Source organism: Pseudophryne corroboree, chromosome 2, assembly GCF_028390025.1.
Source record: "Pseudophryne corroboree isolate aPseCor3 chromosome 2, aPseCor3.hap2, whole genome shotgun sequence".
Taxonomy (NCBI): Eukaryota; Metazoa; Chordata; class Amphibia; order Anura; family Myobatrachidae; genus Pseudophryne; species Pseudophryne corroboree.
In genome coordinates this window covers 685,133,057-685,155,259 of record NC_086445.1, presented here as the reverse complement: position 1 = coordinate 685,155,259, position 22,203 = coordinate 685,133,057, and the positions used below count along the sequence as shown (strand labels likewise).

Here is a 22,203-nt window from a genome sequence, read left to right as displayed (position 1 = left end):
TGCCCCGAGACACCATATAATCCCCCCCTTCCAGGCTTGCGATGACCGCTCTGAGCGATTCCATCTTGAACTTGAACCTTTTCAGGTATATGTTCAGGGATTTTAAATTCAATATGGGTCAGACCGAACCGTCCGGTTTCGGTACTACAAACATGGTCGAATAATAACCCTTTCCCTGCTGAAGGAGGGGAACCTTGACCACCACCTGCTGAAGATACAATTTGTGAATTGCAGTTAACACTGTTTCCCTCTCGTGGGGGGAAGCCGGCAGGGCCGTCGGTGAGGGGGCATCTTCTCAAAGTCCAGCTTGCATCCCTGAGACACAATATCTATTGCCCAGGGACCTCACAGGGAGTGAACCCACTTGTGGCTGAACTTACGCAGGCGTGCCCCCACCGGGCCTAGCTCCGCCTGTGGAGCCCCAGCGACATGCGGTGGATTTATGTAGAGGCCGGGGAGGACTTCTGTTCCTGGGACCTAGCTGTGTTGTGCAGCTTCTTTCCTCTGCCCCCACCTCTGGAAAGAAAGGACGCACCTCGGACTTTCTTGTTTCTTTGTTCTAAAGGCTGCATTTGATAATGTCACGCTTTCCTAGGCTGTGCAGGAATATAAGGCAAAACAGAATTTCCAGCTATAGCTGTGGAGACCAGGTCCAAGAACCCTTCTCCACACAATCCTCAGCCTTCCATATGCCTCTTAAGTCGGCATCATCTGTCCATTGCATATTCTACAGGACACGTCAAGCAGAAATCGACATAGCTTTGTCTCTAGGACACAGTATACTCATGTCTCTTTGGGCATTATATATATATATATCTCCTAAGACAGCATCTTTAATATATTATATATATATATATATATATATATATATATATATATATACACACACATATACATACATACATTCACACATATATATCTACATACTAGGGTCTCAATCTCTGCTGATATGGTACCTGTCCACTCTGCCCCAGCGCTATAAACCCATGCTGACACAATCGCCGGTCTGAGTAGTGTACCAGAATGTGCACGCTATCTGCAGGATCCCTGAGAATAGCTGTTACAACAGGTTACCTTTTGGGCAAACGTGACACCCTAGGGGAAGATTCCCATCGTATCCTGGCCCTAGTGGGGAAAGGATACTGCCTGAGAATTCTTTGTGGGAAACTGCAGTCTCTTGTCTGGAGATTCCTCTCATGAGGAAAAAGAGCGGGAGGGAAATTTACCTCAGCTTTCTTCCCCTTAAACATGTGTACCCTTGTGTCAGGGACAAATGAGTCATCAGTGATATGCAAATCATCTTTTATTACAATAATCATATATTGAATACTTTTCTGCCATTTTGGCTGTAACTTTGCATTATCGTAGTCGACACTGGAGTCAATCTCCGTGTTTATTATTTTGGATAGTGAGCATTGAGAGACACTGAAGGTCTCTGCAACAGAGACATGGGTAAATTTCCTATCTGTTCTCTAATCTTTTGTGCAATAAATTCACCTCAGCACTTAATTACACATATCCAACAGGTGTCTGTGTTGTCGACGGAGACACCCTCACACACATATTTGCTCTATCTCCTCCTTAGGGGAGCCTTTTACCTCAGACATGTCGACACACACGTACCGACACACCACACACACAGGGGATGCTCTATTTGAAGACAGTTCCCCCACAAGGCCCTTTGGAGAGACAGAGAGAGAGAGTATGCCAGCACACACACCAGCGCTATATGACCCAGGAATCACACAGTAACGTAGTGTTAACCCAGTAGCTGCTGTATATCTTGTTTTTACGCCAAATTTATGTGCCCCCCCCTCTCTTTTCACCCTCTTCTATCGTGCTTCTGCAAGGGAGAGCCTGGGGAGCTTCCGCTCAGCGGAGCTGTGGAGAGAAAATGGCGCTGGTGAGTACTGAGGAAGAAGCCCCGCCCCCTCAGCAGCGGGCTTCTGTCCTGCGATTTTGTGTAAAATAATGGCGGGGGCTCATGCATATATACAGTGCCCAGCTGTATATATGCTCTATTTTGCCAGGAGGTACTCAATTGCTGCCCAGGGCGCCCCCCCCTGCGCCCTGCACCCTACAGTGACCGGAGTGTGTGGGTTAGTGTGGGAGCAATGGCGCACAGCTGCAGTGCTGTGCGCTACCTCATATGAAGACAGGAGTCTTCTGCCGCCGATTTTGATTCACTCGCTGGCTTCGGTCTTCTGGCTCTGCGAGGGGGACGGCGGCGCGGCTCCGGGAACGGACGACCAAGGTTGAGTTCCTGTGTTCGATCCCTCTGGAGCTAATGGTGTCCAGTAGCCTAAGAAGCGCAACCTATCCGCAGTTAGTAGGTTTGCTTCTCTCCCCTCAGTCCCACGTAGCAGAGAGTCTGTTGCCAGCAGATCTCTCTGAAAATAAAAAATCCTAATAAAATACTTTCTTATTAGCAAGCTCAGGAGAGATCACTAAAGTGCACCCAGCTCTGACCGGGCACAGATTCTAACTGAGGTCTGGAGGAGGGACATAGAGGGAGGAGCCAGTGCACACCAGTAGTTCTAATTCTTTCTTAGAGAGCCCTGTCTCCTGCGGAGCCCGTCTATTCCCCATGGTCCTTAAGGAGTCCCCAGGACGTTAGAGAAAAGAAAAAAAAACACCCAACGTTTGCAGAGTTGCATGAAACCTGGCGGCTCACTCATACCAGACATCTCGCGCTGCATGGCATACTGAGGCTAGGTGTATGAGGACACATCTGTATGCAGCCCACATATTCTTGTTTGATAGATCTATATACACGTTATGGTAAGAACTTACCGTTAATAACGGTATTTCTCCTAAGTCCACAGGATAACAATGGGATATGATGGAGCGTCAGCGGATTGGCACCAATCGATCAAAGCTTTCCGGCCTCCCAGGATGCAACGGGCCTGTCCATATATCCCCACCCACTGACTCCGTTGTATTCCAAAGCACTAGGCAGGAGCATCATGTAGAGCCCTAATCAGACGAGAAGAACACACATGCACCCCCTTCCGTACAAGAAGGAAGAGGTTAGCGAGTAGAAGGATCCTCAAAACAGGTGCCTCAGGGTGGGATCCCTGTGGAACCTGTGGACTTAGGAGAAATACCGTTATCAACGGTAAGTTCTTACAATAACGTATATTTCGCCGGCAGGGTCCACAGGTTATCCACAGGATAACAATGGGATTTCCTAAAGCAATTTAGAGGTGGGGACGCTCCTGATTAGACAGGAGAACCCTTCGCCCGAATTCAGCGTCATGAGAGGCAAAGGTATCCAAGGCATAAATGTCTAATGAATGTGTTAAAGGAAGACCATGTGGCTGCCTTACAAATCTGTTCTGCTGAAGCACCCCGCTGTGCTGCCCATGAGGGGCCTACCTTACGAGTAGAGTGAGCAGATACATTAGCCGGAACAGGGAGATCAGCTCGAGAATATGCTTCTGAAATAGTCATCCGAAGCCATCTTGCCTGTGTCTGCTTACTAGCAGGCCATCCTCTCTTGTGAAATCCGTAGATATGAAGAGAGAATCTGTCTTTCTGATGGCACTGGTACGATCAACGAAGATCCTTAATGCACGGACCACATCCAGCGATGCCTCTCCCGCAGAAAGTCTGGATACCTGAAAAGCCGGGACTACAATTTCTTCATTAAGGTGGAATTTAGACACCACCTTAGGAAGATACCCAGATCTAGTTCTGAGAACTGCTTTATCTGGATAGAAAATCAGAAATGGGGAACGACATGACAGCGCTCCTAAATCTGTCAACCATTTAAGATTCACTTTATCAAGTGGTTCAAATCGGGCAACTTGAAGGGATTTCAGGACTACACCTAAGTCCCACGGCACTGTAGGCGGAACAAACGAAGGTTGAATGCACAGCATTCCTTGGAAGAAAGTACGCACATCCTGCAGATTGGTTCCAAAAGAAAAACTGCCAATGTCAATGACGATACTTGCACTCTCAAGGAAGCCACCTTCAAACCTTTAGCATTCCTTCAGGCAGGAATGGATAAGACCCTGGAAACGCTGAAAGATCCAGGGTCCACATTCCACTGCACCAATGAATATCGGCTTGCCATATTCGGTGACAAATATGAGCTGAGGAAGGTTTCATTGCTCTGAGCATTTTTTTAATTACCTGTTGCGAGAATCCTCTTGGCTTCAAGATAGAGGTTTCAAGAGCCACGCCGTCAAAGACAGGTCGGTCCAGATGTCTGTGATAACAAGGACCGTGCATCAGTAGATCTGAATGTTGAGGAAGCAGAAGTGGAACCTCCATTGACATTCTCTGCAGATCTGTGTACCAATGTCTTCCGAGCCAAGCCAAAGCTATTAGTATCACGGCACCCTTTCCTTGCTTTATTTTGATCACCACCCTGGGTAACAGGGTGATTGGAGGAAACACATAAGCTAGATGAAAGTCCCATCTCACCGACAAGGCGTCCGCAATGACTGTTCTGAGGTCCTTTGTTCTTGACCCGTATGTGGCCACTTTGTTGTTCAGGCAGGATGCCATGAGACCTATTTCTGGCAACCCCCACTTGTCTGCTGGAATCTGGAAGACCTCCGGGTGTAGAGCCCATTCGCTTGCTTGAATGGTGTGTCGACTGAGAAAGTCCACTTCCCGGAATGAATACGGCGGACAAGGCTGGATGATGAAGTTCTGCCCACTTTAGTATGTGACTTACCTCCTTCATTGCTATTTAGCTGCGAGTTCCTCCCTGATGGTTGAGGTACGCTACTGCCATCGCATTGTCCGAGCGGATCTGGACTGGTTTTCCCTGAAGAATATCTTTTGCCTGAATCAGTGCCATGCAGGCAACCTTTCTTCTTTGGTCCATAATCCCTGGAGGCACAATATTCCGGACACTGCTCCCCCAAACCCTGAAGACTGGCATCTGTTGCCAGAATCTCCCAATCTGATATCCAAAAGGGTCTCCCCTTGTCCAGATGGGATGTCCGTAGCCACCAGGCTAATGACCTTGTTACTTTTACCGAACGTACCATAGTCGGTTTCTTTATTGTCTGATGCAATCCATTCCATTTGGCAAGAATCAGAAGCTGCAGAGGCCTCGAGTGGAATTGCGCATACTCCACCATGTCGAATGTTGACACCATCAAACCCATCACTCGCATTGCTGCGTGAATGGATACCGTTTGACTGTGTAGCAATTCTTGACTGTACCTTGGATATCTTGTTCAGAGGTAAAATTACTCTCTGCAGACCTGAACCCAGTACAGCCCCCAAGTGAGTCATCCGCTGTGACGGAACTAGAGACGATTTTGCCCAATTTATGAGCCACCCATGTCTCTGCAGACAAGTTACTGTCTGTTGGAGATGACCTAAGAGCAACTCCTGTGACTGTGCCAGGATTAAAAGATCATAGAGATATGGGAAAATTGTTATCCCCTGCTGGCGGAGATATGCTGCCATAACTACCATAATCTTGGTAAATACTGTGGGGGCAATGGCTAACCCAAAGAGTAGAGCCTGGAACTGAAAATGCTGTTCGAGGATAGTGAACCTGAGATAACACTGATGGGACAGTGCTATGGGAACATGCAGGTAAGCATCCTGTATATCCAGGAACACCATATAATCTCCTGGCTCTATGGCCAAGATTATGGACCGTAACATCTCCATGAGAAACAGAGGTACCCAAATGTATTTGTTTAGCATTTTGAGATTGAGAATGTGGTGCGATACACAGCTGGGTGCAGGTCTGGTGTCCTGGAAACGGTACACTGACGACATATTTATTTGGAAAGGTACCCAAGATGATCTCACCAGGTTCTGTGAAATTTTAAATAATAATATTTTTAATATTTCTATTACTTTTACTTGTAGTAAGAATGAACTGTCTTTCCTCGACTTATGTATTTATGTGAAGGATGGAGTTTTACAAACCAAAACTTACAGAAAAACCACTGACTCCAAAAGTTACATAGATAAACAGAGTCTCCACCATAGGAACTGGCTTGACGGTATACCGTATGGCCAGTTCCTGCGGGTAAGACGTAACTGTACTGAGAATATAATTTGTGAGGAACAAATGGAAGAAATAGGGGAACGCTTCTTAGAGAGGGGCTATGAAAGAGTCCAAATAGAGAAAGCCAAAGGAAAGGCTTTGAATGTAGAAAGACATAGCCTTCTGGTCGAAAAAATAAAAAGGTAGGAAAAATGATAATTTGAATTGGTCTTTCATAAGTAAATATAACTCACACCATAAAGAAATTTAATCAGTTTTCAAAAGAAATTGGAAAATTTAAAAACAGGATCCGGTTATTGGTTCAAAATTTCCATCAAATCCTATCTTCATATATAGAAGTGCCCCTTCTCTTAAAAATAAACTCGTCAAAAGTTCCATTGACGAAGTAAAAAGGACTAGTATAAGGACACTCGGATTCCATAGGTGTGGTCTATGTACCATGTGCAAATTAGTTAAAGGACCTAGTAAATTGAAGGAATTTTGCGTTAAATACAAGTCATATTCAATCAGAGTTCTTAACCTGTAACACCAAAAATGTGATATATGGTTTGGAGTGTAAATGTGGTTTGGTCTATATAGGAAAGACCAGTAGAAACTTAAAAGTGAGGTTGGCAGAACACACCTATAACATTAGAAAAGGTTGAGAGAGTCATATTGTATCTGCACACTTCAAAAAGGTTCATAATTCTAACCCAGCTGCCATCGAGGCCTTTTGGGGCATACAAGGGATCACCCCATCTTGGAGGAATAAAGACATTGAGTGTAGATTAGCAAAGGCTGAGATGAAGTGGATTTATAGGTTAAAAACCTTAACTCCGGGAGGACTTAATGGGGAGTTTGAGTTAAAGTGGTTTCTTTAGCTCATCCCCATTTTTCATCTTGCCGCTGCTATCATCCCATGTCTTGCTGCTATCTTATTTAATATTATTACGTTTTTCTCATTAATTAGCTTATTGCCGTTTCCTGCTGCCATTTCATGTATTGCTGCTATTTTTAATTTATTTTAATCATGTTGTATATTTTACCCTTTTTTTAATACATGCACTTTCTGATTCATATTTTGTTTTTATTTTATATGGGACTTTATTCGGACTGGGATCATTAAAATGTGATGGACCACAAAGACTATTCTATGGATATATTTATGTGTGGAACTTTGTATTTTGGACCTCCATTTACGGGAACCCGTGTATGGAAAGCATTATGGACTTCCAGGTATTGACGCTGGACCGCATACCGGCTTCCGGTCATGTGACTTCCGATCACGGGTGGCCGCTGGCGTTTTCGGCGGGAGGATGGCTCACACATGGGCCCCATTACCCGATTATGTTATGGGTATAACTATCTGTACCACTGCCACCCACCACCATGCTTCTGACGAAGGATCGAAGTGTCCGAAACGTGTAAAGCTGGTGGTGATCGTTCTCCCAATCGTGGGTGGACTGACTTCGGACTTCAAAATTACTCTGCGCTGTTGTGGTGTCCAGAACCTCCAGTGCCGCCCTTGGTACCATCTTGGGAGGGTAACTTGATGACGATAGATGCCAGCACCCCTTTCCATCCACTTTGAGTGGTTAAATGCTTGTTTTTTTATGAATATTGTGGGTGTTCTGTGTTAATAAAATACATTGTCCCTGTGAAACTGATCTGCACCATGATCTCTTCTTCTTTACCGAGATAAATTATGTCACAGCATTGAGTGTATGCGGATATGGGACTTTAGAACACAAAACGTGCCAAACCAGGAGTTAATTCTATCAACCTCCTAAGGACAATTATGTAAGGTTCTCTCTATGGTTTTTTGCGCCCACTTTTGACCTTTTTGTCTATGTTATTGCCTTTGGAATTTTTGTGAAGGTTACTGTGTTGATAAGTCTGCTACATTATACCCAGACAGCGCATTTGTTCAATCATTCTTTTTTGTAGATTGAAAATGGGCCAAAAGGATCCATTTGGCTTCTAAACCAAAAACAGGTTGTAGTAAAACCTCTGTCCTCGCTGTGCAAGGGGAATAGGAATAATTACTCCTGACTAAAGCAATTTCTGAACTGCTTCTTGCAAAGCCCCGGCCATCGCCTCGACCCGAGACGGGCTGGTACAGAAAAACCCTTGAGGAGGATGCTTGTTGATGAGAAAAGCATAACCTAGAGGCACCACTTCCTGCACCCAGGCATCTGTTGTAGACTGTTGTCAAATCTGTGCAAACTGAAGAAGTCTGCCCCCTACCCTGGGGTCCCCCAGGTGGAGGCTCGCACCATCAGGCTGATCGCTTATGCTCGGATTTGGAAGCCAGGCCTCTGGTAGCTCAATGATTTTGTCTTACCAGACCTGTTGTATTGGGGCTTGCGATCACTTTTTCCCTTACCCTTTCTTTGAGACTGAAAGGGCCGAAAAACCGGACCTTTAGGTTTGTATTTGAATGTGGAAGGAAACTTTACCTTTTTGGAGTCTGCTTCTGCCTCCAGAATACCTGTCAATTCTTTACCAAAAAGAATATTTCCAGAAAAAGGCAAAGATTCCAAATCCCTTTTGGACTCTAAACCAGCTTTCCATGTATGTAACCAAACTGCTCTGCGAGCAGCTATTGTTGAAGCTGAAGCCCTGGAGGCAATAGTACCCATATCTAATGCGGTTTCATCCAAGAATATTGATACCCGCTTTATATGCGCAACATGGGATTTTTGCTCTCTAGAGCAGGCATTCCCAACCACCGTCCTCAATGCACACCAACCGTGCAGGTTTTAGAGATATCCAGGCTTCAGCACAGATAACTTAATTAGCAGCTCAGTTATTTTGCTTTAACCATCTGTGCTGCAGCCTGTATATATCTAAAACCTGCACTGTTGGTGTGCCTTGAGAACCGTGGTTGGGAATGCCTGCTCTAGAGGATACTGGAAAATCCCCTTCCAATGTGTCAGCCCAGGCAGCCACTGCCTTTGCCATCCAAACTGAAGCCATGGCTGACCTTATGGCTGCTCCAGACAGGGGAAAAAAAAAAATAGGATTTTAATTACCTACCGGTAAACACTTTTAACGTAGTCCATAGAGGATGCTGGGGTCCACGTTAGTACCATAGGGTATAGACAAGTCCACTAGGAGCCACTGGCACTTTAAGAGTATGAGAGTGTGGGCTGGTTCCTCCCTCTATGCCCCTCCTACCAGACTCAGTCTAGAAACTGTGCCCGAGGAGACGGACATCTTCGAGGGAAGGATTATACACAGATAGTGGCGAGATTCACGCCAGCTCACACAACAAGGCAAACCAAGCAAACTAGCTTGAAATTCAGCAACGGCTGAAACATTACGAAACCAAGTAACAAGGGAGTACTTAACTAAGAACAAAGTCGTACTGAACCATATAACGACTGCAGGATCACGAGGCGCTGGGCGGGCGCCCAGCATCCTCTACGGACTACGAGAAAAGGATTTACCGGTAGGTAATTAAAATCCTATTTTCTCTTACGTCCTAGAGGATGCTGGGGTCCACTTTAGTACTATGGGGATGAACCAAAGCTCCCAGAACAGGAGGGAGAGTGCGGAGGCGCCTGCAGAACTGATTGACCAAACTTCAGGTCCTCAGTGGCCAAAGTATCGAACTTGTAAAACTTAGCAAACGTGTTCGACCAAGACCAAGTAGCCGCTCGGCAAAGCTGTAAAGCCGAGACACCCCGGGCAGCCACCCAGGAAGAACCCACCCTACGAGTAGAGTGGGCCTTAACAGACGTAGGACACGGCAATCCTGCCGTAGAATTCTCATGCTGGATAGTGAACCTGATCCAGCGAGAGATCGTCTGCTTAGAAGCAGGACACCCAAGATTCTTGGGTTCATACAGGACAAACAGAGTCCGATTTTCTGTGACGAGCAGTCCTCTCACATAGATTTCCAGAGCCCTTACAACATACAAGGACTCTGATGAAATTGAGGAGTCAGTAGCAACTGGCACCACAATAGGTTGGTTGGTTGATATGAAATGCCAACACAACCTTCAGAAGGAACTGCTGACGTGTCCGGAGCTCAGCTCTATCTTCATGGAAGATCAAGTAGGGGCTCTTACAAGACAAGGCCCCCAACTCAGACACGTCAAGCAGAAGCTAAGGCCAACAAAGTGACAGCCTTCCACGTGAGAAACTTGACCTCAAACTTCGGTAGAGGTTCAAACCAATCCGATTGGAGGAAATGTAACACCACGTTAAGATCCCAGGGCACCATAGGCGGCACAAAGGGAGGCTGGATGAGCAGAACCCCTTTCAGGAAAGTCTGAACCTCCGGGAGGGAAGCTAATTGTTTCTGGAAGAAAATGGATAGGGCCGAAATCTGGACCTTTACGGACCCCAACCTCAGGCCTATATCCACACCTGCTTGCAGGAAGAGGAGAAACCGTCCCAGTTGAAACTCCACCGTATGAAACTTCTTGGACTCACACCAAGATACATATTTTTTCCAAATACGATGGTAATGTTTAGACGTTACTCCTTTCCTAGCCTGTATCAGGGTAGGAATAACCTTGTTCGGAATGCCCTTCCGAGGTAATATCTGGCGTTAAACTTCCATGCCGTCAAACGTAGCCGCGGTAAGTCTTGATAAGCGAACGGCCCCTGCTGCAGCAGGTCCTCCCGAAGAGGTAGATCCAGAAGATCCGCGTACCAAGCCATTCTTGGCCAGTCCGGAGCAATGAGGATTGCCTGAACTCTTGTTCTCCTTATGAGTGTTAGAACTCTTGGAATGAGTGGAAGTGGAGGAAACACATACACCAACTGGAACACCCACGGAGTCACTAGGGCGTCCACCGCCACAGCTTGTGGGTCCCTCGACCTGGAAAAATACCACTGAAGCTTCTTGTTGAGACGAGAGGCCATCATGTCTATTTGAGGTACACCCCAAAGATCTGTTACCTCAGTGAACACCTCCGGATGGAGTCCCCACTCTCCTGGATGGAGATTGTCTCTGCTGAAGAAGTCCGCTTCCCAGTTGTCTACTCCCGGAATGAAGATAGCCGACAGCGCCAACCTGTGCTTTTCTGCCAAGAGGATAATTCTTGTTACCTCTGACATTGCAGCTCTGCTCCTTGTTCCGCCCTGTCAGTTTATGTAAACCACCGTCGTTACATTGTCCAACTGCACTTGAATGGCTCGATCTCGCAGAAGATGGGCTACTTGGAGAAGACTGTTGTAGACGGCTCTTAGTTCCAGAATGTTTATTGGAAGGCTGGATTCCAGGCTTGACCACCTAACTTGGAAGATTTCCCCCCGGAGTGACTGCTCCCCAGCCCTGGAGACTTGCATCCGTGGTTAGAAGGACCCAGTCCTGAATCCCAAACCTGCGGCCCTCCAGAAGGTTGAGGTAGTTGTAGCCACCAGAGGAGTGAAATCCTGGCTTTCGGCGACAGACAAATTCTCTGTTGCATGTGCAAATGAGATCCCGACCACTTGTCCAGGAGATCCAGTTGGAAGGGCCGAGCATGAAACCTTCTGTACTGTAGAGCCTCGTAAGAGGCCACCATCTACCCCAGAAGGCGAATGCACTGATGAACCGAAACCCGGGCTGGCTTCAGGACATCCCGGACCATTGTTTGTATCACCAACGCTTTCTCCTCCGGAAGAAACACCCTCTGCACTTCCGTGTCGAGGATCATTCCCAGAAAAAAAGACAACCTCCTGGTCGGCTCCAAAATGTGATTTTGGAAGATTCAGGATCCAACCATGTTCCCTGAGCAGATGAGTTGTGAGAACAATGGACTGCAACAACCTCTCCCTGGACGATGCCTTTATCAGCAGATCGTCCAGATATGGGATTATGTTCACCCCCTGTCTGCAGAGGAGAACCATCATCTCTGCCATCACCTTGGTGAACACCCTCGGTGCTGTGGAGAGTGCCTGGAATTGATAGTCACTGTCTAACAGTGCAAATCTGAGATAAGCCTGGTGAGGCGGCCAAATCGGAATGTGGAGGTACGCATCCTTGATATCCAGGGATACCAGAAACTCTCCCTCCTCCAGACATGAAATCACTGCTCTGAGAGACTCCATTTTGAATTTGAACACCCTCAGGTAAGGTTTCAACGATTTCAAGTTCAAAATTGGTCTGACCGAACCATCCGGTTTTGGTACCACGAAAAGGTTTGAATAAGAGCCCTCATTCCGAGTTGTTCGCTCGCTAGCCGCTTTTCGCAGCAGTGCACACGCTAAGCCGCCGCCCTCTGGGAGTGAATCTTAGCTTAGCAGAATTGCGAACGAAAGATTCGCAAAATTGCAAATAGAAATTTCTTAGCAGTTTCTGAGTAGCTCGAGACTTACTCTGCCACTGCGATCAGTTCAGTTTCGTTCCTGGTTTGACGTCACAAACACACCCAGCGTTCGCGCAGGCACTCCCCCGTTTCTCCAGCCACTCCCGCGTTTTTCCCAGAAACGGCAGCGTTTTTTCACACACACCCATAAAACGGCCAGTTTCGGTCCAGAAACACCCACTTCCTGTCAATTACACTCCGATCACCAGAACGAAGAAAAATCCTCGTAATGCCGTGAGTAAAAAAACAAACTTCTTAGCAAATTTACTTGATGCAGCCGCAGTGCGAACATTGCGCATGCGCAGTTAGCGGAAAATCGCACCGATGCGAAGGAAAATAACGAGCTAACAACTCGGAATGAGGGCCAATAATCCTTGTTTTGCATATGAGGTGGAACTGGGACAATGACCTGTGACATTTCCAATTTTAGGATGGCTTCCTGTAGGATAGCCCTGTCTGTCAGCAAAGCTGGCAAGCCTGATTTGAAGAATCGGTGAGGCGGGAGTTCTTGAAACTCCAGTCTGTACCCCTGGAACACAATATCCTGTACCCATGGATCCAGGCCGGACGATACCCAGACGTGCCTGAAATGTCTGAGTCTCGCAGCCACCAGCCCATCCTCCAGGCTTTGAGGTCCACAGTCATGCTGAGGATTTTGAGGGACCAGAAGCAGGTCTCTGGTCCTGGAGCCTGCGGGTGCAGGCTTTTTGGATTTTGCCCGACCACCGCTAAAGAATGTGGTAGAAGGCTTGGGTTTTTTTGCCTTAGCGATCCGAAAAGGACTGCGGCACAGCTGAAGAAAATGGTTTCTTCGTAGAAGGAGTAGCAGAGGGAAGGAAAGGTGACTTACCTGCGGTTGCCGTGGAAATCCAGGCATCCGCTTCCCCAAATAGAGCCTGACCTGTGTAGGGTAGGTTCTTCACTCTTCTCCTGGATTCCGCGTCTGCAGACCATTGGCGTAGCCAGAGTCCCCTGTGAGCTGAGACCGACATGGAAGATATACGTGCAGTCAGCGTACCCAGGTCCTTCATGGATTCCACCATGAACCCCGCAGAATCCTGTATGTTACGTAAAAACAGTTCAATGTCACTTCTTTCCATTGTATCCAAATCCTCTAGTAATATGCCTGACCACTTTACTATGGCTTTAGAAATCCATGTAAAGGCAAGAGTGGGCCTTAACGCCACTCCTGAAACAGTGTAAGTGGATTTGAGCGTAGTGTCAATCTTACGATCAGCCGGTTCTTTCAATGCAGTAGAACCAGGGACAGGTAAAACCACCTTTTTAGACAGTCTGGAGACAGATGCGTCAACAATTGGTGGAAAGATCACTCAAAAATTAGTAAGACTATACAATAAAATAAGAAAGCTTAGGGCTGCTAAAAGCAGCAGCCCTTTCACCATGGTCCGGCTCCTGCCGCATGAAACAAAAAACTGATGTGCCTGAGCCAGGGGGCGGGGATATAGGGACGGGCCCGTTGCATGCTGGGAGGCCGGAAAGCTTTGACTAATTGGTGCAAATCCGCTGTCGCTCCATCATATCCCATTGTTATCCTGTGGACCCTGCCGGAGAAAGGACTAATTCCGGTTACACATCAGACAATCCTGGATCGTTGCCGACGGGACGAGGGATGTAATGATACATTGGTCGCCAATACACACAGAACAATATAACGTGCAACCGCGTGCTATATCAATCAGTGGCTGCATCCATGAGCATGCCATAGGCCGCAGATGATCAGATGTGAAGACCCAGATGTTGGCGGATGGGAGCCCGCAATCACAGGTACACATCAGACCATGTGTACAATACATCGCTCCAATACGCGGGATTGGATGACATATCGTCTGATGTGTACCCAGCCTTAAAGGATCTGCTGCTAGCATCTTGTGGATGGGTCACAGCTGTTTTTGTGAGGGGGACCTACACACAATAGTAAGAATAATCTCTTATTCTAAAGTGAATATACACTATGTACGCTTGCTTGTGGAGAGTACATAGTGTATAGTCACTTTAGAAGCATATATATTCCTGTGTAAATAGCACTCTCCAATGTATATCAGTATACTAGATTGCCCATTTAGATATTTGTCTGGTACTATACCAGTTAGGTATGAATTCAATATGTAATCTTATTCATACACATAATAGTGCATATTAACAGAATTTACCAGTAACTGTTTGTGCTGTGCCCTGAAATGAGAGGAAACAAGGTTTGCATATGGTTTTGAATTGTATGTCTTTTTTTATATGTATCACAGTGGGGATTTCTGCACTGTTCTTCCCAATGCAGACTGCAATGGCCGGGACTGAGCATAAGGGTAGCAACTGCCAAGTAAGGTGGGGAATGACGTCATCGGGCGGCAGCATCCTCACTCGGCAGCAGAAGCCCGGCACCCAGCACAGAGTGCGGGAAGAGATCAGTGTACACAAGTGGGGTTTAAAAGGTAAGACTGTGTTGTGTTCTGAAAACAGGGCATGTGAGGCCCCGAATCATCAATAAACAGTCCTGCAGTGCCATGCCATGCATTCACACCCAAGTCAGGGTGTTTTTTCAAACACTACCTACTACAAAAGTGGTAAGGGCATGCACCCAATTGATTCCACATGCAGAGTACAGAACCATCTTCAGTGTATATGTGTATATAATTTAAAAATGATATTAGATACACACAGACACCTAAGGAGTGGTGTGTATCCATATAAAGAAGTGTTGTGTGTAACTGTGTAGGCTGTACATATCCACATCTTTACAGCTGTCCAAGTTTCTGCATGGACAGCTCTATTACCACAACCAGCTGAAGTAAACAACGAGGACTGTTGTAATCATTTTACATCATGGTGTAAAGGTAGAGTGCACTCCAGGAAGCATGCAGTCAGTGTTTTCCACTGGAATTTCCCATTGCACCAAAGGCTATAATATTTCAAGACTCATTGGGCGGTATTCAAATGATATATCACGCCCAATCTCCTTTCTAAGGTGATCCCCATTATCGCACCCGTAGTAATCAGGTTTAGCTGCGTAAAGGGTTACCCCGGGCGTAGTGAGCTGAAATGATTATACCAGGAGAAACTGAACGGGTGTGAAAAGAATTGAATACTGTCCATTGGGTGAAAAGCATAAGTCTGTATCATACCATATAACCCACCAGTAGCTATGTAAGTCACAACCAAATCACTACAGTGCACTCTCTAATACCAACACGGAGACACACAGAGTGGTCAGGGGGAGATGGTATGATACAAATATATATATACAAATATATACAAATATATATATATATATATATATATATATATATATATATATATGTACAATAAAGGTGTATAATGAGCGCTTAATACCTAAAATGTTTACAATAAATACATAAACAATATATAAAAAATTCGTGCATAACCATTCACGTCAATTCCAAACAGCACTCCCACGTGTAGGGGCTGCAGTGTAGACTCTCTTATTGACTCATATTTCGCTGAGTCACAAATACAAATGTTCAATAGGAATAAAGTCTCTGCGCCTTCAGTGCTTTGGTGTGGAAACTTCCATCTGTGTATAACCAAAAAAATATGTATATGCGTACCGGAAGTATGATCAAGTTGTGCCTGTAGTGGTATCTTTAATTGGTCATCTTCCCTTGTCCTCTTACTCCATGTATAAACGCCCTCAGCGAGGTGTTAAACCACAATTTACATAGGCAGAGAGGGAAGATGTGTCAGCCAAAATGCTCTTACTATTATAAAGTGACTTGTGCCATAATTGTGCCAATATATAAAATATTTTTTATATAAAGTGCTCTGTGCCTATAGTGTTTCTATAAACCACTATATTTCTTGTGATTTCTAATATAAATAATCAGAATCACACCCCAGTGGCTAAAAGAATAATAAAATAATAAAAGGAAGGTAATAACTCACTCCTTTTAAGGATGCTGCTCCTATGAGGTGATCCTTGACCTAGTCTGGTACCTCTATAAAGAAAGTTTTTTTCTCATGGAAAAAAACAAAGAAGAAAAAAAGGGAGCTAATAGTGTGAGGAAGGCCCAAGAAAGCTGTTAAAGGGACGAAACGCGTTGGGCCAGCTTCCACTACCTCTCCAACTACCTGTACAACAGATAAGCCTATTATTGATTTTTAAATTGTACGATTCCATTGCTTATGTATGTGTGTGATTAAAATTGTGAAAAACTATATCACACTATTAGCTCCCTTTTTTTCTTCTTTGTTTTTTTCCATGAGAAAAAAAACTTTCTTTATAGAGGTACCAGACTAGGTCAAGGATCACCTCATAGGAGCAGCATCCTTAAAAAGGAGTGAGTTATTACCTTCCTTTTATTATTTTATTATTCTTTTAGCCACTGGGGTGTGATTCTGATTATTTATATTAGAAATCACAAGAAATATAGTGGTTTATAGAAACACTATAGGCACAGAGCACTTTATATAAAAAATATTTTATATATTGGCACAATTATGGCACAAGTCACTTTATAATAGTAAGAGCATTTTTGCTGACACATCTTCCCTCTCTGCCTATGTAAATTGTGGTTTAACACCTCGCTGAGGGCGTTTATACATGGAGTAAGAGGACAAGGGAAGATGACCAATTAAAGATACCACTACAGGCACAACTTGATCATACTTCCGGTACGCATATACATATTTTTTTGGTTATACACAGATGGAAGTTTCCACACCAAAGCACTGAAGGCGCAGAGACTTTATTCCTATTGAATATATATATATATATATATATATATATATATATATATATATATATATATATATATATATATATATATATATATATATATATATATATATATATATATATATATATATATATATTACATAGTCCCTCTATTGCTGAATAAGCAAATGGCACGTCACTCCAGGTTACTGAAAAAAAGGGATTTTAATAATCCATGACAAAATTACATTGTCAAGCAATGGTTAAACATGCAGCATGGCAAATTCTCAACGGCTCGTTTAAAGACCTAGTCTCGTCTTCAGGATTTTGCTTTCTGCAGCACTTCATGCTCTTTTCCGCCATGTAGCACACAAGCAGCGGCAATAAATCCTGAAGACGAGACTAGGTCTTGAAACGAGCCGTTGAGAATTTGCCATGCTGCATGTTTAACCATTGCTTGACAATGTGATTTTGTCATGGATTATTAAAATCCCTTTTTTTCAGTAACCTGGAGTGACGTGCCATTTGCTTATTCAGCAATAGAGGGACTATTTAAACATAGCAAGGGCACCCAGGCTACTGTTCTTTTTCTTATATCAGGAGTGCCGGATGTTTTAAAGATATATATATATATATATATCCACACCAAACGCCGGCACTCGGTTCGCCCACCGGGCTCACTTGCTCTGGTGCCCTCCACTGGGGTAGCAATCCCCTGCATATGTATCCAAATAATGAGGCGGCACTCAGAGACTGGAACAAGTGATTTTTAGTGAAAGAACTGCATCACAGCATCATCCTGACGAAGGGGTGTTAGGCCCCGAAACGTTGATGCTGTGATGCAGTTCTTTCACTAAAAATCACTTGTTCCAGTCTCTGAGTGCCGCCTCATTATTTGGATATATATTATATATATATATATATATATATATATATATATATATATATATATATATATATATATTATAATATATATATATATATATATATATATATATATATATATATATAGCAATCCAATTGAAAACGGCACTCAGAGACAGGAAAACCATAGAAAACAGTTTAATTCATCCCATTAACGTTTCGGGGCAGCAAGCCCCGTCCTCAGAATGGACAGAAATGAAATACAAGAACACTTACCACAATAAATAGAGACCCCCACCGACGGCGTTTCCTCCCATCGCCTGCTCCCTCGCGTTCCGGTCCCACTGCTCCGTCCGCGACGTCATTTCCGCATCCTGCCGCTGATGGTTGCTAAGGGAACGCTTTGGTATGCGTTCCACCATCAGCCAATCGCTGGATCCACCTCAATAGGGAAATAGGAGGCTCGAACAGGGGAGATTCTGCATAGGGAGAGGGGAGGGTCGGAAGCACCGTGACATACAAAGATAAACCATAACGTCCCCATACCCAATATATAGGAACAAAATACATAAAAAAGCAAAACAAAGTTAAAAAATGTGCTGAGATTGGAGAAACATACATGTATCGGACATCTGTGGCAAACACCATACTGTTGGCCCTAAACCATACATCACAGGATATCAGGATATACGTGTTTTCACAACGCATTAAACCAGCATAAATAAATATATATAAATATAAGTTCAGAGCTCAACGCTACATCAATGTACTCCAATTAATTTTCTCATTAAGGCCACCTGGAGATATAGTCCCCAATCGGGTAATCCAGCGTGCTTCCTTAATAAGAAGAGATTTAGATCTGTCACCCCCACGAATTGATGGGGGGACATGATCAATCATGAAGTACTTGAGGGATTCTAAGGAGTGGCCAGCCTGTTTGAAATGTTTGGCCACCGGCTGGTCAACAAATTTGCCTTCAAGGGTAAGTTTAATCGCTGATCTGTGGGCAGCCATTCGTTCTGAAAATTTACGAATGGTTTGCCCAACATAGAACAGACCACAGGGGCAGATGATAATATAAATGACATAGGTGGTGGAACAGGTGAGAACAAATCTAATGTCATATTTTTTGTTCTCATGATGAGGGTGTTGGAAGGCTTTGCAAGAAAACATATAACTACAGGTGGTACACCCACTGCAACGATAGCAACCGGGTGCTTTATAATGGACATTAGGCAAATGAGAAGCCCCGATCCCTGTAATGTCAGTTCTCACCACCCTGTCTCTAATATTCCTCCCCCGTCTGAAAGCCATCATGGGAGTGAACTGTTTAAGACCTTTCAGATCAGGATCAGTGGAAACAATGGGCCATAATGCCCGGGTGGCCCGTCTCATAATGGGGTTAGAGGTGGAGAAATCACAAGGAAAAGGGATTTTAGGTCTCCGTTGCTTATTAGAGGGTTTTAAAAGCACATGTCTAGGTATTGCCAACACTTCCCTCTTGGAGGTCTGAAGCAGATTAATATCATAGCCTCGAGCCTGAAACTTCAGCACAAGAGCATCCATTTCTCTATTGAGAACCTCAGGATCACTGACAATGCGTGCAACACGCATCATCTGGGACCGGGGTAGACCTTTCTTGAGAGGCTCCGGATGATGGCTGGATGCTGTGAGAAGGGTGTTACGGTCTGTGGTTTTATGAAAAACTTCAGTGGTCAACACACCGTTCACTACCCTAATGGCTACATCAAGAAAGTGTGCCTCACTAGTACTGCACGAAAAGGTGAATTTAACGGGACCATCTCTAGCATTGATGTCTGACATCATTTGTCTAAATGCCATTTCACCCCCTTTCCATAAAAGAAAAATATCATCGATGTAGCGGCAAAACATGAGGATATTATCACTGATATCTTGATTAATGAAAAACAATTCTTGTTCTTGGACAAACATATAAATATTCGCGTACGACGGGGCCACAGGGGACCCCATCGCACAGCCCCTGAGTTGCAGAAAAAACTGTCCGTCGAACAAAAAATAGTTGCGACGGAGAGCGAGTTCTAGCAAGGTCATAAACAGCTCATGGTCAAATTTATCAACAGGGAGATGAGTGCTAAGAAAGGCGGACATAGCCGCCAGGCCCCCAGTATGGGGGATCACAGGAACTAACGAATACTCCTGTAGTTTCAGCAGGAATGAGGTAGTGTCTTTCAAGAATGTTGATTGTAGTGGAAGATACGGTTGCAGGATCGAGTCCAGGAATTGTGCCACTGGCCTATACAAGGAGTCAGGGGCGGAGATGATAGGCCTGCCCGGAGGATTTAAACTGTCCTTGTGTAGTTTAGGCAATGTGTACAATACCGGTACACGAGGAAATTTGATGGAAAGCGCTTTCCATCATTCCTGCTGAAACTACAGGAGTATTCGTTAGTTCCTGAAGGGACATTACTCTGCTGCTTAGATGTATGCAGCTTATATACTGTGATCCCCCATACTGTGGGCCTGGCGGCTATGTCCGCCTTTCTTAGCACTCATCTCCCTGTTGATAAATTTGACCATGAGCTGTTTATGACCTTGCTAGAACTCACTCTCCGTCGCAACTATTTTTTGTTCGACGGACAGTTTTTTCTGCAACTCAGGGGCTGTGCGATGGGGTCCCCTGTGGCCCCGTCGTACGCGAATATTTATATGTTTGTCCAAGAACAAGAATTGTTTTTCATTAATCAAGATATCAGTGATAATATCCTCATGTTTTGCCGCTACATCGATGATATTTTTCTTTTATGGAAAGGGGGTGAAATGGCATTTAGACAAATGATGTCAGACATCAATGCTAGAGATGGTCCCGTTAAATTCACCTTTTCGTGCAGTACTAGTGAGGCACACTTTCTTGATGTAGCCATTAGGGTAGTGAACGGTGTGTTGACCACTGAAGTTTTTCATAAAACCACAGACCGTAACACCCTTCTCACAGCATCCAGCCATCATCCGGAGCCTCTCAAGAAAGGTCTACCCCGGTCCCAGATGATGCGTGTTGCACGCATTGTCAGTGATCCTGAGGTTCTCAATAGAGAAATGGATGCTCTTGTGCTGAAGTTTCAGGCTCGAGGCTATGATATTAATCTGCTTCAGACCTCCAAGAGGGAAGTGTTGGCAATACCTAGACATGTGCTTTTAAAACCCTCTAATAAGCAACGGAGACCTAAAATCCCTTTTCCTTGTGATTTCTCCACCTCTAACCCCATTATGAGACGGGCCACCCGGGCATTATGGCCCATTGTTTCCACTGATCCTGATCTGAAAGGTCTTAAACAGTTCACTCCCATGATGGCTTTCAGACGGGGGAGGAATATTAGAGACAGGGTGGTGAGAACTGACATTACAGGGATCGGGGCTTCTCATTTGCCTAATGTCCATTATAAAGCACCCGGTTGCTATCGTTGCAGTGGGTGTACCACCTGTAGTTATATGTTTTCTTGCAAAGCCTTCCAACACCCTCATCATGAGAACAAAAAATATGACATTAGATTTGTTCTCACCTGTTCCACCACCTATGTCATTTATATTATCATCTGCCCCTGTGGTCTGTTCTATGTTGGGCAAACCATTCGTAAATTTTCAGAACGAATGGCTGCCCACAGATCAGCGATTAAACTTACCCTTGAAGGCAAATTTGTTGACCAGCCGGTGGCCAAACATTTCAAACAGGCTGGCCACTCCTTAGAATCCCTCAAGTACTTCATGATTGATCATGTCCCCCCATCAATTCGTGGGGGTGACAGATCTAAATCTCTTCTTATTAAGGAAGCACGCTGGATTACCCGATTGGGGACTATATCTCCAGGTGGCCTTAATGAGAAAATTAATTGGAGTACATTGATGTAGCGTTGAGCTCTGAACTTATATTTATATATATTTATTTATGCTGGTTTAATGCGTTGTGAAAACACGTATATCCTGATATCCTGTGATGTATGGTTTAGGGCCAACAGTATGGTGTTTGCCACAGATGTCCGATACATGTATGTTTCTCCAATCTCAGCACATTTTTTAACTTTGTTTTGCTTTTTTATGTATTTTGTTCCTATATATTAGGTATGGGGACGTTATGGTTTATCTTTGTATGTCACGGTGCTTCCGACCCTCCCCTCTCCCTATGCAGAATCTCCCCTGTTCGAGCCTCCTATTTCCCTATTGAGGTGGATCCAGCGATTGGCTGATGGTGGAACGCATACCAAAGCGTTCCCTTAGCAACCATCAGCGGCAGGATGCGGAAATGACGTCGCGGACGGAGCAGTGGGACCGGAACGCGAGGGAGCAGGCGATGGGAGGAAACGCCGTCGGTGGGGGTCTCTATTTATTGTGGTAAGTGTTCT

At 44.8% G+C, this 22,203-nt stretch overlaps 1 protein-coding gene across 1 annotated transcript in view; it reads right to left on the bottom strand.

Moving 5' to 3' along the window:
- The window catches only part of MAPKAPK2 (MAPK activated protein kinase 2), a 209,888-nt gene that overhangs the window by 87,666 nt on the left and 100,019 nt on the right, over positions 1-22,203 (bottom strand). The gene's annotated exons all lie outside the window — the stretch shown is intronic.